The sequence below is a fragment of the Dromiciops gliroides genome, chromosome 6 (assembly GCF_019393635.1).
Source record: "Dromiciops gliroides isolate mDroGli1 chromosome 6, mDroGli1.pri, whole genome shotgun sequence".
Taxonomy (NCBI): Eukaryota; Metazoa; Chordata; class Mammalia; order Microbiotheria; family Microbiotheriidae; genus Dromiciops; species Dromiciops gliroides.
This window is the reverse complement of record NC_057866.1, coordinates 58,007,716-58,027,919: the sequence shown is the minus strand read 5'-3', so window position 1 is coordinate 58,027,919 and position 20,204 is coordinate 58,007,716. Positions and strand designations below refer to the sequence as shown.

At 36.1% G+C, this 20,204-nt stretch overlaps 1 pseudogene; it reads right to left on the bottom strand.

Moving 5' to 3' along the window:
- Positions 1 to 6,066: 6,066 nt before the first annotated feature.
- Positions 6,067 to 20,204, bottom strand: part of LOC122731988 — a 105,391-nt pseudogene continuing 91,253 nt past the window's right edge.

The following is a 20,204-nucleotide window of genomic DNA, read 5'->3' as shown; positions in this document are numbered from 1 at the left end:
ACAAGTGAATATACAATGAGGCATATTGGCATGGTAGCTGAGTTGGAAAGGGGCTGCCAAGTGTCCTAGGCAGGAAATTCTGTTCTGGCTGCCGCTAGCTAAAGATTTCCTTTGTTTTCCTGCATCTTTTACTAATATACAATAGTCACATCACCAGGATGAAAAATAAAAGCTCTCCCAATCTAGTAATTGATAGTAAGGCCTTTTTTTTACTACACTGGTATATTTTAAAATATTTATTGATAATGTCACCAATCATACCTGCTCTCTTGCTTCTCTTCTCTATGCTCCCTCCGATCTATTTTTTTTTCTTTCAAATCTCCCCAGCCTTCACCTTACTGGTTTACTTCCTGACTTTCTTCACACCCTTCTTGTCAGTTTCCTTTACTCCTCCTCTTCCTAATTCATTGAATCCATCGAACTCCTCTATAATTTCATCAGTGTGGGTAAGTCCCAGTGTGGTAATACCCTTTAACAATGGAAAACTCAACTTTCTTTAATTTATAAGATCATAGACTTAGAGTGGTCACCTAATCTACCCCACTCATTTTAAAGATGAGAAAATGGAGGCCTATACCATTCAAGTAGTAAATTACAGAGCTGAGATATTAACCCAAGTTTTCTTATGTCAAGTTTAATGCTCTTTACAATAAATCAGCCGCTGAAAACTGAAGTAGTGCTCTGACACAAAGCAATCAAAGAAAGTGGAAAAGGAACCATATTTAAAATAATATTTATAGTATTTTAATTGCAAAGAACTAGATGCTATAGGGGTACTCATCAAGTGGAGAATAGCAGAATAAAAATACTGTATATGAGTTTAATGGAATAATATTTTGCTGTAAGAAATGAAGAAAGGAACAGTTTCACAGAAATCTGGAAAAAGTTGTAGAGACTGATCCAGAGCAAAATGAAAAGAGCCAGGGGAATATGTACGATAAAAACAATATTTTTTTAAATGAACAACTTTGAAAGGTTTAATAACTCTAACTCAAAGATGAGCCATGATTCCAAGAGATCAAAAATGAAATAACTATCCACTTCCTCATTTGATGACTTGAAAATACAGCAATATTTTGGGCATGTCCGATGTGAGAATTTGTTATGCTTGACTAGACATATTTGTCAAAAAGATCTAACTTTCTCTTTGTACATTCTCAAGGAGAAGTGGATGGGAAGGAGAGAAAATAAATGCATGTTAACTGAAAAAAAAATAACTAAAACAAATGCAAAAAGGTGTAAAGGGGAAAGGATTCATTAGCCACCAACAGACCAGGTGGAAGACCTGGGATTATGGAGCCAGAAGATGTCCTAAGAATAGTTGTGTCATCAAAATTGGCTCAAAGTGGGAATAACATACACACTCAATTAGGTGGGGTAATCTCTCTAAACCTACAGGAAAATAGGAAGGGAAGGGGATAAAGAGAGAGGGGAAAAAGAAGGGAGGGCAGATTGGGCAAGGGGACAGTCAGAAGCAAATCCCTTTTGAAGAGGGATAGGGTGAAAGAAGATAGATAATAGAGTAAATATCATGGGGAAGGGAATAGGATGGAGGGAAACAGGTAAAAATAGTAATTGTGAAAAAGAGAAAGGGGGAAATTGTACAAAAAAATATTCATAGCAACTATTTGTGGTGGCTAAGAATTGGAAATCAAAGGAATGTCCATCAACTGGGAAATGACTGAAGAAGCTGTAGTATATAATTTTAATGGATTATTATTATGCTATAAGAAATGATAAGCAGTATGATTCCAGAAAAACCTGGAAATACTCATATGAACTGATGCATAGTGAAGTGAGCAGAACTGGGAGGACATTGTGCATAGTGCCAGCAGTATTGTTCCATGAGCAATTGTGAATGACTTAACTACTCTCAGCAATACAATAATCCAAGACAATCCCAAGGGACTGATGATGAAGGTTACTATCCACTCCCAGAGAAAGAATGGATATTGATTGAACACAGACTGAAAAAAAAGAGCACTTGTGGATTGTACATATATAACCTATATCAGATTGGTTGCTGTCATGTGGAGAAGAGAGGAAAAGAAGGGAGGGAGAAAAATTTGGAAGTCTAAATTTATAAAAATGAATGTTGAAAACTACCTTTACATGTAACTGGAAAAAAGATAAATGTTTGTTACAAAGAAGAAACAGAAAAAGAAAAAGGGGCAGCTAGGTGGCACAGTGGATAGAGCACTGGCCCTGAATTCAGGAAGACCCGAATTCAGATCCAGCCTCAGACACTTGATACTTACTAGCTGTGTGACCCTGTGCAAGTCACTTAGCCCCAATTGCCTCACCAAAAAATAAATAAATAAAAATAAATAAAAAATATAAAGAATAATAGTTGTATTTCTAAGCAATAAAAGCATTTTAGTAGAGTAGTCCTTTGGAAAATTGGAGTATCATGTACTTTCAGATGAAGAGAATGTTAGAACTATTCATGATAGTAAATAGGGCTGGTAAAAGAAATAATATAAAATAAACCAACAACTGGGATATGAGCAAACTTAGAAAGAAGTATAAGTGTGGTCAACAATGAATGGAGTTATTGAAAAAACAACCACTTTCTCTGAAACAAGGAAATCTGAAGGAATTAAGCCTGTGTAAGACATCAAATAGGACCTGAGTTTTACTTAAGATATAATAGTTAAAAGCAATGGATATGTACAGGACAGTAACAATGGGCAGTGCATTGGTAAACAAAACTAGAAGGAGCAATAGGTATCATAAATCTAGACAGACAGAAAGACCTGAAAAGTGCCATTTATGTGGAAGAGCAAACTCTATTCTTAGCATGAACCCAATTAGGGGAAACATTATGAATCACTAGTAATAATAGCCAGGATAGATGATAGATAGATTAGATAGAGAGATAGAGAGATAGATAATACATATATATTAAATATAAATATATATAAAACAAGTTAAGTTTTGCAAAGCATTTTGCAAATATTAGCTCATTTTATTCTCTCATCAACCCTGGGAGGTAAATGCTATTATTATCCCCATTTTACAAATGAAGAAACTGAGGCAGACAATGGTTTAATAACTCTCCAAGGATCACAAGGTTAGTTATCCACTGGATTAAAATTCAGGTCTTCTTATCTCCAGATGCAGCACTCTATCCCTGGCAATACATTGGCTGCACTAAGACAGTGCAGGATTTTTAATAGAAGTGATAGGGACTTACCAGGAGGAGGAGGGAATAATATTTCTTTTTATAGGCTAGGAGTTGGAACTTTATCTATTATGTTGTTTTTAAGCTTACATACCAAAGTGTTTTTAGGGGAGCTGGTGACTACCCTAAGGGAAGATATCAGATACCGAAGTTTCCTGATTTTCTGAGATGGATGATAAGACAGAAAAGTGAGATATGCCCAGAAGTCTTGGATAAGAAACATAAACCAGTAAAGGGTGTAAAACTCAAAATTGTTCAGGTTTATGCCTTATAAAAATGTAGTAGGAGAGGGAGTTAAAAGTAATGGCTAAACTGAGGGATGATTATGATCTGTGAATTTCATTTTTCATGTTATTTTTGCCCTTAAGGATAATGAAGAATTAATTCTACTTTATCTTCCTTGATTTCACTTATTCCTAGACTAATATGGTGATTACATACACTTTCATGTGTGTGTATTTTTTAGATAAACCATGTAAATAGTTATTAGGCTTTATAATTTGACTTATTTCAAATGTCAGTATGTGGTGTTTTTTATAATATGTGGTTTGGTTTTTTGTTTCTGTTTTGCTCAGAATGTGTATATAATGTTTAGCTGTTATGTAATAAATAAAGTCAGGTTGCTATGAATATTGATCTCTATTGGATTTTTAAAATTTTCTTCCCTGAGCTTGACTTAGTCTCACAGCACAAAAATGTCAAGATATTAGGGAATGCAGCAGAAGCCTGGATCTGGGCCAGATAAGGCTAAAGTTGGCCCATCATAGCAAAAGTAATTCCAAGGTCAAAATCCAATTGTCCAATGGGGAAGAAGCTAAAATCATTGCCAGAGTAAACAGTATGTTGGAGAGATGGTCTTATGCCCCTTTCTCCAATTAGAGATTAAAAATGTTAAAAAGAAAAAATATATAAAGAATATTTTCACAGAAGTCACATTATAAAGATGAGTCTCATAATTACTCTTTTTTGCGTAGTATTAGATAAACACTGGTTACTCTTTCACTAAATACCAAATTCTTAGAGAGTGAGCAATGGTTAATCTTTGCCTAAGAGTTCTAGAGGTACTTTGAGAAATACCATAAAAAAATATTCACTTGGAAACCTTAAGTATCAAGGGGAAAAATGCAAAGATAGAAATAAGGGGGAAATATTTCGAGACCAACACTCAAGTATAAAGAAGCAACAATCAAAAATATTTGATATTTTTGGGGGACAGCTAGTTGGCACAGTGGATAGAGCACTGGCCCTGGATTCAGGAGGACCTGAGTTCAAGATGCTTGACACTTACTAGCTGTGTGACCCTGGGCAAGTCACTTAACCCTAATTGCCTCACCAAAATAAAACAAAACAAAACAAAAGCATTTGATATTTTTTTTAATGGAGCCAATCAAGGAAAGAGACTTGATAAGTGAGAATCAGACATAATTAAGCTCAATAATCCAGTGTTCAACAAACACAAGAAACACATTAATCAAAGAAAGAACTTCCAAGTTAATTAGTACTTCTAAGAAAACTGGAAAGTAGAAATTATGCTTATACCAAACTCTTACACATCGATATTATATGCTACAATAAATTCAAAATGAAAACATCACTGAATATTGAAGATATTTCAATTTTAAAGCTTAAGACAGCAAGATCATACACCTTCACTATAATGGATAAAAATGAATCTGCAGCCAAAAAATAGATGGAAGCAAATAGAAATGATAAAATAAATAGTGTTGGGTACAGGAAATTGAAAAACTTTTTTTTTCATAAAGAAGAGTAATGCATATTGGATAAGAAGGGAGACAGTCCATTGGGAATCAAATATATTGTTTCATTTGTCTTTTCTTTCCCACTAATTTTTGCATCAAATATTTCTGTAAATGGAAGCAAGATGGCACAGGATAGAGCACTGGGCTTGGAGTCAGGAAGATGTGAGTTCAAATTTTACCTCAGGATCTTGCTAGCTGTGTGAACCTGGGAAAGTCACTTAACCCTGTTTTCCTCACTTTCCTTATCTGTAAAATGACCTGGAGTAGGAAATGGCCATCCCTTCCAACATCTTTGCCAAGAAAACCCCGGATGGGATCATAAAGAGTCAGACACAACTGAACAACAACAAATCTTTTAAAAGGATATGATAGACAAGATATTTAATCTAGTAGTAGAAATACATAAAACTATTCTGGAAAAATTATAGGGCTTAAAGGATAAAAGTTCTTAAAATAATTGCAAACTTTTGAGCATATGAAAGAATACTCCAAATCATTATGAAAAATACAATGAAAACAAGTCTAAGGTTTCACCCAAAAAATTGCCTGAGATACTAAAATATGGGAAAGGTGAATATTATAGGAATTGTGGATAGAAAGGCACACAAAGTATTGTTGGCAGAGCTACAGATTTAGTGGCTAAAATATCCATACTCTTTAGCCCAGAGTTTTCACTATAAGGAATAAACCCCCAAGGAGGTGAGTGTATAATCTGCTATTCTTTTAAATGGGATTTCTCTTTCTAACTCTTGCTGCTGGACTTTGTTGGCAATATGTATGCATTATGGTTTTTGTGAGTTTGTTTTATATCCTGCAGCTTTGTTGAAGTTTTGTTTCAACTAGTTTTTAGGTAGTTTTTTTTTTTTTTTTTAGGATTCTTTATGTATACCATCATATCATTTGCAAAAAGGGAGAGTTTTTAAAATTTCCTTATTGCCTATTTTTATTTGATTTCTTTTTCTTATATTATTGCTATAGCTAACATTTCTTGAACAATATTGAATAATAGTGGTGATAGTTGATATGCTTGCTTTACCCTTAATCTTACTGTAAATGATTCAAGTTTATACTGATTAAATGAATAATTTGATTTTTATATGTTTAGAAGCATTTGAATGCATGTTACATCTTCTGTATCATCACTCAAAATCTATATACTGGCATTGGTGACTCTTTAGCTATCACAATAATTTTATCCCCAAATTTGATAAGTAACTTCTGATTAAGCCATGTGCAAATACTAAATAGTTAGGTACATAACTTAAATACTGTTTTCCTGAAGACATATGAGTGAGGAGTCAAAATTCATTGTCTTTAAGGACATAGATACCCTGAATTATCAAATTGTTTCTTAAAAAACAAGATCCAAAAATCTTTGCAAATAAACTTTCTGATATGTAACATCCTTGAACATTGTAGTGCTCTTTATAAACCTTTCTATTAAACCTTGGTCTGTTCTAAAACTCATGCTTTCCAGCTTAGTAATGAATCTTTCATTTTCTAATTCCCCTGATCTGTGGACTTGTAGATGCAGGTAATTATCTCATTGAGAAGAAGAAAAAAAGAGTGACTTTTTCTGCCAGTCTCCAGGGAACTTGGGACAGTGGTAATCAGGATGCAAGCAAAACTGCTGCTGCCCCAGTGGGTGTCACTGCTTCTGAGGCTGTTGCCCAGTCCACTACATCAGAGTCTCATCTGATAGGAAGTGGGAGGATGGAGAGTGGGTACCATGCTGAGTAGCTAAACTGCAGGCAAAGCTGTAACTAAGAACTTCTTGATAATTCCTTGAACTATGATGTCTAGGCTCTTTATTTGATCATGGTGTTCAGGTAGCCCAATAATTCTTAAAATATATCTCCAATCAAATTTCCAAGTCAATTGTTTTTCTGATGAGATATCTAACATTTTCTTCTATTTTTTCATTCTTTTGATTTTTTTTTTATTGTTTCTTGTTGGCTCATGGAGTCATTAGCTTCCACTTTACTAATTCTATTTTTTTTTTGTGGGGCAATGGGGGTTAAGTAACTTGCCCAGGGTCACATAGCCAGTAAGTATCAAGTGTCTGAGGCCGGATTTGAACTCAAGAACTCCTGAATCCAGGGCCGGTGCTTTATCCACTGCACCAGCTGCCCCACTAATTCTAATATTTAAGGAATCATTTTCCTTCAGTGAGCATGGGTACCTCTTTTTCTACCTGTCCAATTCTGCTTTTTTAAACAGTTATTTTCATCAGTGAATTCTTGTATTTCTTCTTCCATTTGATCACTTCTGTTTTTATGGTATTCTTTTCTTCAGTAATTTAATGCTTCTTTTGCCAAACTGTTATCTTTTCATAATTACCTTCCTTTTTTTCCATTTCTTTACCTAATTCTTCCACTTCCACTTTTATTTGATTTTGGAAACCAGTTTTAGGTCCTTCAGGAATTCGTGTTTTATTTGTATCCAATTCATATTTTTCTTTGAGGCTTTCCTTGTAGTTTTGACTTCACTTCTTCTGAGTTTGTCTTTATCTTCCCTGCCACCATAGTAAATTTTTTAAAGTCAGGTTTCTTTTTTGTTGTTTGCCCATTTTCCACACCATTTCTTGATTTTGAATTTTATGTTAAAATTGGGCTCTGTTCCTTCTGTGGGGAGAGAGGGACACTGCAGCAAGTTTTAAGCTTTTTCCACACTTTTGTTTTCAAAACTCGTTCTAGGAGCTTGGAAGTTTTCTTTTCTTCCAAAATGGTATAATCTTTGTTGAGGGGTGGGGGCGGGTGGAGGTCAGCACTGCTCTCCTTGTCTGAACTCTTTCCCTTACCTAGGACTGACCCTTCATCCCTTGGGACCAGAAATGATACTGTGTTTGTTTGTTTTTCAGAGTTGCTGATCCCTTGTGACCAAAATGATACTACCCCTTAGGGCTTCTTCTCTTTCTCCCACAAAATTGATTTCTCTGACCTTGAACTATAACCTAGAAGTGAGTATAGGCGATGGAGCTGCCTATACTATGTTCAATGCTAGCACAGGGGTGCCCTGTAATCTCTTTCTGACCAGTTATCAGGTCTCTTTATTATCTCTAGCTTGAGAGTTCCTGAAGCTACTGCTACTTCTGTTGTCACTACCTGGTCACATTACTGGTGTTTCAATCACATGGCTTTCAAGTCAACCTCCACTAATGTCACAAATCTCTTTCTGACCTCCTAAATCATCTTTAGTTGGTTTCTCACTCACATCTTTTGTTGGCTCTGCCACTCTAGAATTGTATTTGAAGTGTTATTTTAAATTTGATTGGAGGAGAATATTAGTTGTGTTCAGCTAAGACCTTTCTCTAGTCCACAGTCTTGGTTCCACCCCTAGAAGTCCTATTTTTACTCTTTTACAAAGGTCAGCATCCATGGATGTAGAACACTGCAAGTAATATCAGATATTTTTATTGTATTGATTAATTTTAACAAAGGTATTATTTTATTTTCTTTATTTTTCCCATTTATTCCTTGTTATAAATGATGGCTATCTGACACATTATACTAGGAGGGATATAGAAGGTATCCATGAAGATGATGCAGTAACTACTAGAGCTAAGACCCCTATCATGGTTCCTTGTATACAATATACAATGTTTTTGTTTATTTGGTTTTTGGTTTGGGGTTTGGGTTTTTTGTTTGGTTTATTTTGGTTTTGTCAGGCAATGAGGGTTAGGTGACTTGCCCAGGGTCACACAGCTAGTAAGTGTCAAGTGTCTGAGGCCAGATTTGAACTCAGGTCATCCTGAATCCAGGGCTGGTGCTTTATCCACTGTGCCACCTAGCTACTCCCTAATATACAATTTATATTCACTGACTTGAATGAAATCATATTCAAGGTTCAGAGACATAAGCACTACAAATATTAAAACAACTTCATGTTTGTCTTTTAAATTCCAGAGAATAAAAAATAAAATTAAGCTACCCATATAGTTGAAAATAATTCAAAAATGTTCAGGCTTTGCTGCTTGTACAACTGTATGGGGTGATCAGAGGTATGATAGAATGGTGAGCAAGTTTAAAAAAGAAAAAGTTGTTGGAGAACACAGAGCCTAAATGAGAACTCTGTTCTATTGGACACTTTGCAGTTTGTAAGTTGCTTTCCTCAAAAGGATCCTGAGAGGTAGGTAGTACAAGAATGATTACCCCAGTTTTAATTATAGGAAACTGAGGTACAGAGAAGTTAATTAATTAATTCATAATCATACATCTATGAAGTGTCAAAACCAGGTGTTATCAAAGTTCCAAGTTCCTTTGACTATCACTTTGATATTTAGGTACTTCAACATGTTGAGAGATATATGGTTTCATCAATTTGGATACTATTTCCATAATACTGACTGTAATGCATTCATGCCTTCTCATCAAATTTAACTCTAAATCTTTCATAGGGAATCAACTCAAACTGCTAGGGGTGTCCATCTAGATTTCTTGACATTTCATGGAGCCAGTGCATCTCTAGGGCTATCTATCCTTTATCCCTCTCTCTCTCTCACCACATGATCTACCCACTTTTTCCACAGCCCTTAAAAAAAGTAAAAAACAACAAAAAACCTATATCCTTTTTGTTGTTTCCATAGCACAATTATTAGCTTTCAAAGTGTTGTAGCCTTCTCATGTCCTATCATTCACCTTTCCATAATGCATTGGGTAAACTAAGCTTCAAATCATTTGTGCCATTCATTCTATAAGACCACCACAAGGGAAGTGAAAATCGGGAGAGAAGGTACCTGTTTAATACATCCCAACAATAAGTAAATACCCAAGTGTAGATTTAATGGCTGCCCTGGTCAAATTGAATAGTTTATGACCATGCTTTTCAGGCAAAGTTCAATATTTGGGGCATAGAAAATGATTCACCATGGAGAGCTAAGTGAAAGGCATTATTTTAGAATTTATTTCTCCTATAAAGAATCATAATCCTACACCCTATGCCAAAAGATTATTTTAATACTCTCATGAATTATTCTCTATTTGAACAATCCCAATATGTTTTAATGCTACCTAACAGCTATTCCTATATTCTATCATTAGTAATAATTAATAAATGAAATTACATTTGTAATTCAGAGTTTAAGAAATCCTACTTTTTAAAATAGGGGCTCATGATCGATCAGCACTTTTGTTTCGACACCCCACTGAACACTAAATATGTTATAAACTCCTTGCCAAGCCAAAGACTACACCTATTATTTCCTTTATGCTCTGCAGTAGCTAGTATAGAAACTTCCACAGTGAATAAATACTCAATGAAAAAACACTCACTAACTCACATTGCCTACTGCACTTTGTGATCCCTTTGACAAGTCATTACTCTTACAACTGCCATCTCTGAACCTTGTCCTCTCGTCCCTTTGGAGCAATCTTATTTCCTATATATGCCTAGTCTCCTTCTATTACTTCAACTGAATTCCCACCTTTTCCATGAAAACCCCCTTGATTTGGTTGGCACTGAGATATAGACTCTATTGAAAATACTTCACAATTGCAAAGAAAGCCACTTCTCTTTTCAGTCAGGAAGATTTGCTCAGACATTATTTATTCCTCAGGAGGAAATTGAAGAAAAAATGCAGGACTTCTAAGTTGCTTTTTATATTTATGTTTTATATTTTATATTAAATTATATTTATATATTTTTTTCTTTATAATGGTCATTCCTTCAAGACAGCAACTGAGCCTGAAATTATTTTCCTAATGCATAGATCATCACAATGTCATAGACAATTGTTGTCAGTCTGCGTTCTTAATACAATGTGTTGCATACATCATTTTCTAAATGATTCTCCAGTGCAAGAATACCCAACTTTGTGTGTGTGTGTGTGTCTGTGTGTGTGTGTGTGTGTGTGTGTGTGTGTGTGGGTGGGTGAAAGAGAGACAGAGCACATATAGGTAGAGACAGAGAGAGACAGAGACACATACAGAGACAGATAGAGGTGGAAATGGGAGGGGACTATGAAGGGGGAGAGAAAGAAATGTAAAATTGGAAGGGAGGGGTTCATCTCACTATTGATCTAAAATTAATTTAGATGGGTGAAGAATAAGGATAGTTGCTTACCTGTTTTGATCATAACAGGGGAGGTGTCCGTCCTTCCCAGAAGTACTCTAAATGTTGACAAATTCCCAGTTCCTTCTCTTTGTATTTCCGTAGATCAATCAATCTCTACTTAAGTGAAAATTTTTTCTCTGCCTATCTCTCCACATATCTTCATACTTACACTTCAACCATATGCCTCTACCATCTATCTTCTCTTCATGCCTCTTTGTCCCTTGTACCACATGAAAACTTCACTCTGTTTTCTTTAAAGAAATTCTACTTCATTCTGAGTTTTGTAAGTTCACACATCATTTTCTTCCACTAGTAAAAACCTAGACTATTCCCCAGAAAACATTTCATCCCTGGACACCATCTTGTAGACATTCTCTTTATCCCTAAATCTCATTTTTCAAACTCTTCCTCTTCTACCATCACTTGGAAACTTCTCTTCCATTTAGATTAACTCCTTTGATCATTATAACCAAGTTCAAATCATTCTTGAAGTTATGCAACAACTACCATATTATTCTCCAAAATATGGAAGGAGTTCAACACCTCACTCACACTCATCCTGTCATTACTCTCATACCTGAGGGATTCAATACACATGCCAATGTCCCTTTAAATATCATCATCCCAGTTCATCAATGTCCTAAATTCAAATAACCTACATCTTCATATCATTCTTAATTATTTTATCTTAATGAGTGAGAACACTGAAACTGTACTCTATTTCCAAAACCTCCTGTCTTTCCATCTCTCCATGTCATACTACTACAAAAACTAATCTGACTTCTAGTCTTTCTAAGCCTTTCTATTATCTCAGTCCTTTGGTTTGATCTCACTTCTCTTCATGCACAGTCATGTCCTCATAATTGACCAATTCAACCATCATTTTTGGCTAGCCTTCCATCATTCCACAGCACCTTTTCTTATAACTACAGAATGAGCCAAAAAATAAAGATTTTTAAACAACTTTTTGAAAAATATTTTTCTTTGTCTTTTGCCATTTACAAGATTTGATTTTTCACAAATAATGTAAATCCATTTCATATATGTGTGTGTGTGTGTGTGTGTCCATGATGCTATAGTGTTATAAATTAAAAACAAAAATAATGGGGTTATGAAATATTGAAACTCCTTTGTGACTTTTGGCCTATGCTGTAGTCATGTCTTGGTAATCCATAGCCAATATACACCTTCTATGCTCCAAGTCACTTGTATCCTAATAATGGAGAAGGTCATTCAACTATGCAAACTGGTTCAAATTTGATTGACTCTTTTTCTTTTTTTTAAAACAAACATTTATTTTATTGTTTTCAATTACATGTAAAGGTAGTTTTCAACATTCATTTTCATAAGATTTAGAGTTCCAAATTCTTCTCCCTCCCTCCCTTTCCTCCCCACCTCCACAAGACAGCAATCAAACTGATATAGGTTATATATGTACAATCAACAAGTACTCTTTTTTTATTATGTGTTCAATCAATATCAGTTCTTTCTCTGTAAGTGGATAGTATGCTTCATCAATAGCCCTTTGGGAATGTCTCAGATTATTGTATTGATTTAGTCAAGTCATTCACAATTGCTCATAGAACAATACTGCTATCACTGTACACAATGCCTCCCAGTTCTACATCAGTTCATATGATCCTTTCCAGATTTTTCTGAAATCATCCTGCTTGTCATTTCTTACAGCACTATTCCATTACAATCATATACCACAGCTTCTTCAGTTATTCCTCAATTGATGGACATTCCTTTGATTTCCAATTCTTAGCCACCACAACGAGTTGCTATAAATATTTTTGTAGTATTTTTCCCCATTTTCTCTTTTTCATGATTACTAAATTTATTTCTAACATCTGCCCTAATACTGAGAAAGTTCTTTTGAGTTAGACGTATCATCTTCCCATGTAGGAATGTAAAGAGTTTTACCTTTTAGCATCCCTCTTAATTTCTTTTTCCTGTTTGCCTTTTTATGGTTCTCTAGGGTCTTGTATTTGAAAGTCATATTTTCCATTCAGTTCTGGTATTTTCATCACAAATACCCAAAAGTCCTCTTTTTCATTGAAGTCCCATTTTCTCCTCTGAAAGATTACATAAAGCTTTGTTGTATAGGTTATTCTTGGTTGTAATCCCAACTCCTTTGTCCTCCAGTCCTTTAATGTAGAAGCTGCTAGATCTTGTGCTTATCCTGACTGGTGTACAAAAATTAATTGTTAACTATAACTAATCTTGAAAAATTATATAATTGGATTTATGAAAAATTATAAGTTTAGAAAAATTATAATTGGGACATAAATCCTGCCATGGTCACCATTCAAAAGTAGAATATTTTTACTGACTGGCTGGGCCTAATTTTAGGGGGACCAAACTGTGGGTGACTGATCTGGGGACTTTTGACTCACTGGCTATTTGACTGCTATTAATTTAACATGGGCCATTTATAAAAAGTTCCACCACACTGCTCCACTCCCAAAATTGATAAGCAAAATATTAAGAAGCCTCTGAACTAAATAATCAAGGCAGAGTTTATTTGGAGATACTATTGAAAATTAAGAATACAGGGAAATAAAACATACAACCTGACTGAGTTGTGGTGCTTCTCTTTCCACTGTGTCTCTTTAGAAATTCTTTAATACAACAAGGGCCTTAGCCGCTGCTTGCCTTAGGGTACTCAGGTACTTTATTCTAACTCTGAGCCCCTTTCTCTTTGTAAATCCCCCTGCTTCTAACTTTCCTCTCCTTACTGCCACTGCTGAACCCCTGTGTTTCTCTCTTACCGACCTTCTGCCTGTCTGCTCAGTCAGTCTGCTCTCTGCCCCCTTTGCTGCCCCTCTAATCTTGTCAGCCTCTCTTAATCTTGTCTGCCGGCCTTTCCTCCTTGCTCCTAGTCCTGCATTACTGTTCATCTCACCCCCCATATCCTTGTCCGAACCTCTTCTCAGTCTCTCTCATCCCTCTTTGTCCCTTGCTGTCTAGCTCCCAGGTCTATATATACATTTCTTCTCTCCACTCAAATCTCGGGGCTTCCTGTGCCCCCACAGACCAAGCTAATCTTCCAGCCAGTGCTGCGGCTGGTGGGGGGGTGGGGTGCGCTTCAGCCTCACGTGCCTCAGCACAGGCTATCTGAGATCATTCTGATACCTCTGCTCAGGTCGGAGGCAGTTGGGGGCTTTTTTTCCCCCAGCTGTCTGAACTGGCGTCTTGTACAGCCCATGGGGCTTTTTGGCTCAGCTGAAGCAGAGGGGGAGGGGCACCAGCACCTCCCACACAGAAGAGACCCTGAGGGCCTAAGGCTTTCTAATCTCAGCCTAAAGGTAGGGTCCCCAAATCAAAATAAATTTCCACACTAGGGCTCCACAGTACTTGAATTCTTTCTTTTTGGCAGCTTGCAATACTATCTCCTTGACCTTGGAGCACTGAAATTTGACTATAACATTCTTGGGAGTTTTCCTTTTGGGATCTCTTTCAGGAGATGATTGGTTGATTCTTTCAATTTATATTTTACCTTCTGCTTCTAGAATATCAGAGCAATTTCCCTTACAATTTCTTGGAAGATGATGTCTAAGCTCTTTCCTTGATCATGATTTTCAGGTAGAATAATAATTTTCAAATTTTCTCTCCTGGATCTATTTTCCATGTCAGCAATTTTTTTCCAAGAAGATATTTCACATTGCCCTCTATTTTTTGATTTGCTTTATTGTGTCTTAGTTTCTCATAAAGTCATTAGCTTCCATTTCTTCAATCCTAATTCTTAGCCAATTATGTTCATCAGAGAGCTATTCTATTTGACTTTTCAAGTTGTTGACTTTTTTCTCATGTCTTTCCTGCATCATCCTCATTCCTCTTTCTAATTTTTTCCTCTACCTCTCTGACTTTATCTTCAAAGTCATTTTTGAGTGCCTCTATGGCCTGAGACCCATTCATATTTTTCTTGGAAACTTTGGATGTAGGAGCCCTGATGTTGCTATCCTCTTCTGAGGGTGCACCTTGATCTTCCTTGTCACTAAAGAAACTTTTTATGGTCCTAACCTTTCTCTGTCTGCTCATCTTGCCTGACTTTTCTTGACTTTTAGCACCTACAAGTGGGGCACTATTTCCAAGCTGTACTGTCCCAATCTTCAGAGGGTGGTGTGATTTAAGGAGGAGTAGGTTCTTCACTTGCCTGGCCTATTCCCTGCTCTATAGATAACTCCAGGTCAACTTGCTAATTAACCAGACAGCAAAACATGCCTGTGTACCTTCCCCATCTGGACCAGTGCTACTCAACCCTACTTCCTGGTTCCCAGAAGGGCTGAAAAAAACACGTTCCACCTCAGCATCAGCAGAGACCCCTGTAATCTCCCTCCTGCCAAGGGATCAGCCCTCTCACCAGTCTGTGAGCATAGTTCCAGACAACACTGATGCTGCAGCTGATTCAGAGGCTCTGGGGACTTCTTCCCAGGCTCAGCCTGTCTGACACTAGATCTGTGTCATCATGACTGTGAGGTTGGGATATACTCCTGCCTCAGCAGGTCCTTCCTGACATTCTAATCCATCTTTGGTTGGAAAATGATCTCAGAAAATTCTTCTGTGGGTTTTGCTGCTTCAGGAATTGTCCCATGGCATTATTTTCAGATTTTTTTGAGTGATCATGTTGTGAGTTCGAGAGCTCACTGCCTTTCCTCCATCATCCAACTGACTCTTTATCTCACTCTCTACTGGCACAATCTCAATTCTTTATTTTATCCAAAACTCCTATACCTTCAATCACCATTGTAAAGAGAGGAAAAAGTAGAGTTCATCTATCACAGTCTCCTATATGTTATATCTAAAACTCCTTCACCATATACATTCTCTAATTTTCTCCTGGACTCTGCTCTCTAAGATTGGGGTGACTTTCCCTTGCAAAAAACAAATCCTTAATTTGTTCTCTTGATTCCACCCCTTCCCATATTCTCCTAGAGTCTGACCTCTTGAAGTCTTCTTTTTTTTTCTCATCCCCAATCTGTCTTTTTTCCACTATTTCCTTGCTATATACAAACGTGTCCAGGACTCCCTTTCTTTAAACATAACACAAACACATTAAAAACTCTTCATTTAACTTTGCTATCTCCGCAAAGTATCACCCTATCACTCTTTTTTCCCCTTTCACAGCCAAATCTATAGAACTTTCAGATACATTTTGTTGCTTTGCTTTCTCATCTTCAACTCATTCTCCATTCCCTTCCCATCTGGCTTTCAACCACTCAGGTTAAAGTGCTCTCTCCCAAGTTATCAATCTTTTAACAGGCAAATTCAATGGACTTTCTGGTCTTTCTACTTGACCACTTGAACTAACATCAAGTCCCTCCTAGATAATTTCTTCCCTTTGCTTTTCTAAACACTATTCCCCATGAGTAGCAAGATGAAGCAAAATATATTTTCCCAAACTCTCAAAAATAATAATGGCTGGTAATAATAAATACCACTTATATGGTGCTTTATAGTTTGAAAAACACTTTGCAAATGTCTCTTTATCTTCACAATAAACCTTGGAGGTAATGTTATCATCACTATTTTATAGCTGAAGCAGCAGAGGCAGATAAGTAACTTGTCATGCAACATATACCTAGTTAGTGTATGATAATTAAACTTGTTTTCCTGATTTCTGGTCCAGCTCAGAATTCGGTTTGCTGCCTCAATCATATGCATTTTTATGAAAGTTTCTGTTTATGAAAAGGTTTACATAATATAAAGTCCTATTAGTTCATCTCTAACATAGAGTTACTGACATCTATGTGGCTCAGTGAATAGAGTACTGCACTGGATTTCAGGAAGACTCAAGTAAAAATTTGGCCTTATAAGCTGTGTGTGGTAAAAAAAATATGAAAGTTTTTTAACAGTCAGTTAGGATAACTGAAAGACACCAGTTTTTTTTTTTTTTTAAGGACCACCCTTTCGGGGAGGAGACCAACGGCATGAGCTATGCATGCCAGTCCGCCTGCTGCGCAAGTCAGACTGCCTGCTAGCACTCCACTTCCGGGGTGCAAGCTTAAAAGGCAAGGAGAGAACTGAAGTGGAGTTTTTTTTCCTGCTCTGCTGGTCTCCTGACTGCGCTGCACAGGCTGATGCTGATGAGAGTTTGACTGGGCCCGGTTCGCAGTTAGCAGCATCACGTGCTTGACATGGTCTCTCTCTCCCCAAAGGTGGCCTTCCGCTTTTGGTGAATTTTATATGGAATATAGACTAAGCTTAGACTTAAGATGATTTGTACTGCTTCTACTTTCCTATCCTTCTAATCAACATCACCTTGTGACTACCATACAATAAAAGCTCTAACTAGAAAACCAGAAGCTTCTTCCATTTACTAGTCGGGGAGATAAATTAAGGGAAAGGTTAAAGAGGGGAGATTTATGATCTAATATCCAATTTTAAATCTCACAGTTGTGACAGTGGCCAAGTCTCTTAACCTGTATCTGCCTTCAGCTTATTTCTGAGATCTACTCAGAAAGTTCATTGCTGCTTCAGTCTCAACTAGTCAATATCATCCTTTACCCAAGAATTCCATTTTATCAAGCAGCAGGCCTCAACTTTTCCCTGGATGTTATAAAGAAAAGAGGAGACATATGAGTAGCAATCACCCAGATGGAAGAAATTTTGTCCAGCATACCCACTCTGCCCTACCCTAAGCCTACAAAAAAGTAAAAGACACTGATTCAGCTTAGCTATAGAATGAAATAACAGAAGGACCTAAAGCAAGGGGCTAGTATGTGGAGATATACGGCATCTGAATGAAAGAGTAGACCTGGGTATAGGCCTATCCCACAAGAAGTTACTTGGGGCAGGGACTAAGGCTGTTAAAATCCATTTCTCAATATAGGATGAAGATAAGATTGTTTTGAGGTCCAGTATAATCTCAACATCGAAGGAGAAGGAATCAGAAAATGGGTGTCAGAAGAAAGTAAGATGGGAAATGCTAAAAACAAACAAACAAACAAAAAAAAAAAACAATGATTCCAGTAGGAAGAAAACTTTTAAAAACAGAGCAGAAGACAATTAATCAATGGGAAAAAAATCTAAAATCAGAAGGGAAAAGAAAGGACAAGACATCTAAAAGACTGCAAACATTGCTAAATAAATCCTAAAAGATATTTAAAAAATTGAATCAACACTTGAAACCAAGAACCACATTGGTTCTCAAAAGAACTCATAACCTTAGGAGAATATTCAAGAATGATTCAAGAAGGAGAACAAAACCTTGAGACAATTTAAATGAGAACAAATGATAGAATTTATGAACTGCAGAAAGGAATGGAGTAGGAAAAAAAAAACCTTAAATCTTCCTAATCATCTCCAAAGAAATAAAAGAAAGTACAACAGATTGCTACCACAAAGACACTGAAATAAAGAACAGGCTAGAAGATGAGTAAATAGCAATAACATCAAAAAAACCTGTTATCTATCTATATAAGCAAAACAAAAATATCTCAAAGACAGACTGCATCAATAATAAAGAATCAAAGCTCCCCCCCCAAGAAGTTAAGTAAAAATTAAACAAACTTCACTATAATGCAATAAATAATACAAGGAAACTGGTCAGAATTTCTGACTACAGAAGCCACATGAATCAAAAGCATCTACAGATCAAAAGTATCCTTTAGAAAACAAATCGTGCTTCAAACTCCAATATTTGACAAATTTAATGACAAAATATAAGTTCTCCATCTTGCCAGGAGAAAGAACAAATATAAAGTCAAAGAAATTTAAATAAAATAAGACCATACTGCACTTTAAGAAAACACAGTGCAGATTAGAATAACAGTAAAGGCACTGAAGATGCAACTCAAAATGACATACCTGCAAAGCTACGCATAAACATAAATGAAAAAAAAATGAATATTCAACAAAAGAGGAATATGAAGCATCCCTTTATAATTCTGTCCTCTCTTGATTCTCTTCCAAACTGTCTGAACTGTCTGACCATTTTTCAGGCCCCTTTTCAGGATCATCACATCATTTTCTTTAATCAAGTAAGTGAGGGAATCTTCAAAACTCTGTCCTAGGTCTTTTTATCTCACTATACTTTCTGTCTTGGTAATTTCACCAACTATTTTCATATGTTATTACCTTTATATAGATGATTTGCAGACAAATATCATATATCTAGGTTTTATGTCTCTCCTGAGACATTAGCAACTATACTTGACATATCCATCAATATTGACCATATATATTTTAAACTTACTATGTCCAAAATGATAATCACTTTATTTTCTCAAAAATCCATTCATCTCATGGAGTTTTATTTCTCTCTGGAGCATAGCAAACTTCCTACTTACCCGAGTACTCAAAACCAGGTTTATCCTTGAATCTTTACTTTCCCCCACACCTCCAACTTTGTTTAATTGTGAAGTCATGTTAATTCTACCTGCAAAACAGTTCTCAAATTTTCCTTTTCTATCTGTTCACATAGCCAGTAGAATATACTCATCACCTCTCAAATTAGACTATTTTAATAGATTCCCCATTGTCCTTCCTTTTTTAAAATTAATTCCATTTAAATTCATGCTTCACGAAGCTACCAAATTGTCATTCTGAAACACTGATATGACCATATTCCCTCTCCCCCAACCCCCAAATATGTATGTGTATAAATGCACGTGCATGAAATGGTATACATGTTTGTGTGTATATAAAAATACATAGATATGTGAATATGTACACATGTAAATGTGTACATAGATGTGTTTGTGTGTGTATAATGACTTCCTACCATCCCTTAGATAACATGCCAATTTCTTAGCCTAATATTTAAAACCTGCCCACTACTCCCCATTTAGCTTTCTAGTTTTATTTCATATTATTCCACATCAAATGCTGTCTGTTATAGTCAAGCTGATGGGACTGTTTGTTCTTTAGACTTCTTGGACATGTCTTCTAAACATACTATTGTATAAAGATGCACCATAATATACTCTGTCCAATCTCTGCTTCTTAGAATGTCTAACTCTTTCCCAAATAACAGCTCATATATCAGCTTCTAGATAAGGTATTTGCTGACCACCCCCACCCCCACCCCCACCAGATGTTAATATTCCCTACTTCTTGACATTTTATGTTATTTTGAAAATAATGACTTATCTGTTGTACCTATTACGTACCCCAATCAAATGTTAACTCTGAATCACATATTTTCACAGAGTCAAAAATATAGAACTGGGGTGTAACCCAGTAGTTATCTAGTTCAACTCATA